The sequence below is a fragment of the Eleutherodactylus coqui genome, unplaced genomic scaffold, assembly GCF_035609145.1.
Source record: "Eleutherodactylus coqui strain aEleCoq1 unplaced genomic scaffold, aEleCoq1.hap1 HAP1_SCAFFOLD_19, whole genome shotgun sequence".
Classification (NCBI taxonomy): domain Eukaryota; kingdom Metazoa; phylum Chordata; class Amphibia; order Anura; family Eleutherodactylidae; genus Eleutherodactylus; species Eleutherodactylus coqui.
The window spans coordinates 4,227,830-4,230,869 of record NW_027102012.1 but is presented as its reverse complement, the minus strand read 5'-3'; positions in this window follow the sequence as shown (position 1 = coordinate 4,230,869).

Here is a 3,040-nt window from a genome sequence, read left to right as displayed (position 1 = left end):
CATAAGACTTTTTGATCGCTTTTTTATTGCATTTTTTCTGGGAGATGGTGACTGAAAGTGCATTTCTGATGTTCTTTTTTTTTTTCCGGACGAAGTTCACCGTGTGCTGTAAATAATGCGCTGTAAATAGATCAGACTTTTAGGCCCCATGTCCACAGGGAAAATCAGGCCCGCTACGGATTCTACATGTAGAATCCGTAGCGGGTCCCTCCTGCCCCGCGGACATGAGCGCTTAAAATAAGAATTTAAAAGAATTTACCTATCCGTAGCGGGCGGGGAAAGTCTGCTGTTCCTCACGGCCGGATCTTCATTTTCGGCCGGCGGATGAATTCGTCACGCCGGCGGCATGTCGCCGGCACGTCGTCGACGTGCCGCGCGCATGCGCCGGGCACATCCGCCGAGCCGAAGCAAGAAAGATCCGGCCGTGAGGAATAGAAGACCTTCCCGGTCCGCTCCGGATGGGTAAATACTTTTAAATTCCTATTTTAGGTCTCCCGCGGATCCGGACGGCTTCCATAGGCTTCAATAGAAGCCCGCGGGAGACCCGCACGAAAATGGAGCATGGTCCAGATTTTTTCATGCTCCATTTTTTTTTTTAAATCCGTTTTATTGACCATCCGCGGGTATTTATCTACCCGCGGGTGGTCAATGCATCCCTATGGGATGCGGATCCGCGCGCGGGAGATCCGCTGCGGATCTTAAATCATATTTTGCCCGTGGACATGAGGCCTTACAGACGCAGCGATACCAATTATGTATTTTTGTTTTATGATTTAGATTTTATTATAGATATGGCAAAGGAGGGTGATTTAAATTTTTATTATAATTTTTTATTTTTACACAATTAGTAAAACTTTATTGATCTGATTTTAACTTTTTTTTTTTTAGGACCACAACTTGATCGCTCCTGCCATGGTATTACATCATACTGCAATCTGACAGGCAGCCTATCAATCCATCCCTGGCTGCCACCAGCACAGCTTCCTGCAATCTCACACGGGGCGTTAAAGGGTTAAAAACCGCGATTGGCTGTGCTGCTGATTGCAGCTATTGCCCGCGGGTGTCAGCTGTAGTAAACAGCAGGCGCCCCACGATCTCTCTTCATAATACCCCAATGCTGCATGATGTAAATGTACGTCATATAGAGGGAAGGGGTTAGGGACTGTCACCTTTTTTTCCCCCATTTTTGTTTTTTCCTCCCCAATTTTAAAAAATCATAACTCTTTTATTTTAAATTCCGCCATCTTTGATTGCGTCTTCTTTCTACGGTGTAAACATTGCAACAAAAATGACCTGATAACTTTATTTTAAGGGTCAGTACGATTACTAGGATACCAAATTTACCAAGTTTTTGTTGTTGTATTGCTTTTATTAATAAATTTTTAAAATTACTATCTGCTGCCATTTTCTGACAGCTATAACTTTTTAGTTTTTCCGTTGACATTGTTATGCTACATCTCATATTCTGCGAGATGTCCTGTAGTTTTCGTTGGTACCATTCTGGAGTACATATGACTTTTTATTACATTTTTTCTTGGAGACGAAGTGACCATAAAAGTGCAATTCTGGCGTTCTTTATTTTTTTTCTGACGACGTTCACCATGCGGAGTATATAATGTTTTACATTGATAGATCGGACTTTTGCAGGCACAGCGATACGAAACATGTATTCTTGTTTTATTATTTCGATTCTTTTATTATAAAATAGCAAAAGGATTTTTTTTACTTTTATTACCGTTTTTTTTTTTTTTCATAATTAGTAAAACTTTTTTAAAATGACATTTTTTTTTTTTTTAAGTCCCCCGAGGGAACAAGAACTAGTGATGTTTTGATTGCTCCTGCAGTATGATGTACTGTCATAGCATAACATCATACCGCATTCTAAGGCCTTAGTCACACGGGCGTTTTTTCGCGCGGTTTGCGGATCGCATGACGGATGCGCATCCGCAAATCGCGTGACCGATGCCCAAAAATCGCCCGAAAAGCTGCTCCTAGCCGCGTTTCATTAGAAACAGGCTGGAGCTGTCCAGCGCATTGCATTCAATGGAGCCGGCAATACAGCCGGCTCCATGAAAGCAATGTGCTGTGGGCGAGCGCGGGATGAATTGTCGGGAAGGGCTTAAATATATAAGCCCTTCCCTGCAATTCATCCAGAAATGTGTTAAAATAAAAAAAAATATATATACTTACCTTGTCCCGGCAGATGGAGTTCAGCACGGCCGGCCTGCAGTGGGTGTGAGTCAGACCTGCCCCTGATTGGCTCAGCCTGAGCCAATTCATGAATGGGTGTGAGTGAGACCTGCCTCTGATTGGCTCAGCGCTGAGCCAATCAGGGGCAGCTTTGAGTCACACCCACTGCAGGCCGGCCGTGCTGAACTCCGACTCCTGGGACAAGGTGAGTGTATATATATATATATATATATATATATATATATATATATATATATATATATATATATTTTTTATTTTAACACATTTCTGGATGAATTGCAGGGAAGGGCTTATATATTTAAGCCCTTCCCGACAATTCATCCAGCGCTGTCCGGAAGCCCATTGCTTTCAATGGAGCCGGCTGTATTGCCAGCTCCATTGAATTCAATGGGCAAACATCGTTCTTCTCTGCCACAGCTGTTACAGCTGTGGCAGAGAAGAATGATTTGTCTTCTATATGTTCTCAATGGGGTCGGCGCTGCTGCCGCCGGCCCCATTGAGCGCATATAGAGAAGAGAACAGGAATCGCAGATCGCACATAGGTGCGATCTGCGATTTCTGTTCTATAATTTATCGGACGAGCGCATAAAAAGCGCTCATGTGTCCGATACCATTGCAAAGCAATGGTTTAAAAAAAAAAAAAAAAAATCGACAGACGCATGCGCAAATTGTGCGAAAAATCGCCCGTCTGACTGAGGCCTAACAGGCATCCTATCAAGCCATGCCTCAGGCATGGTTTGATAGGCATTTTGCTAATACAGTCCTGGGGCCTTCAAGAAGGCCCCAAGCTGCCATGACACCCGCACGGCCCGCTGGAACATTGGCCGAT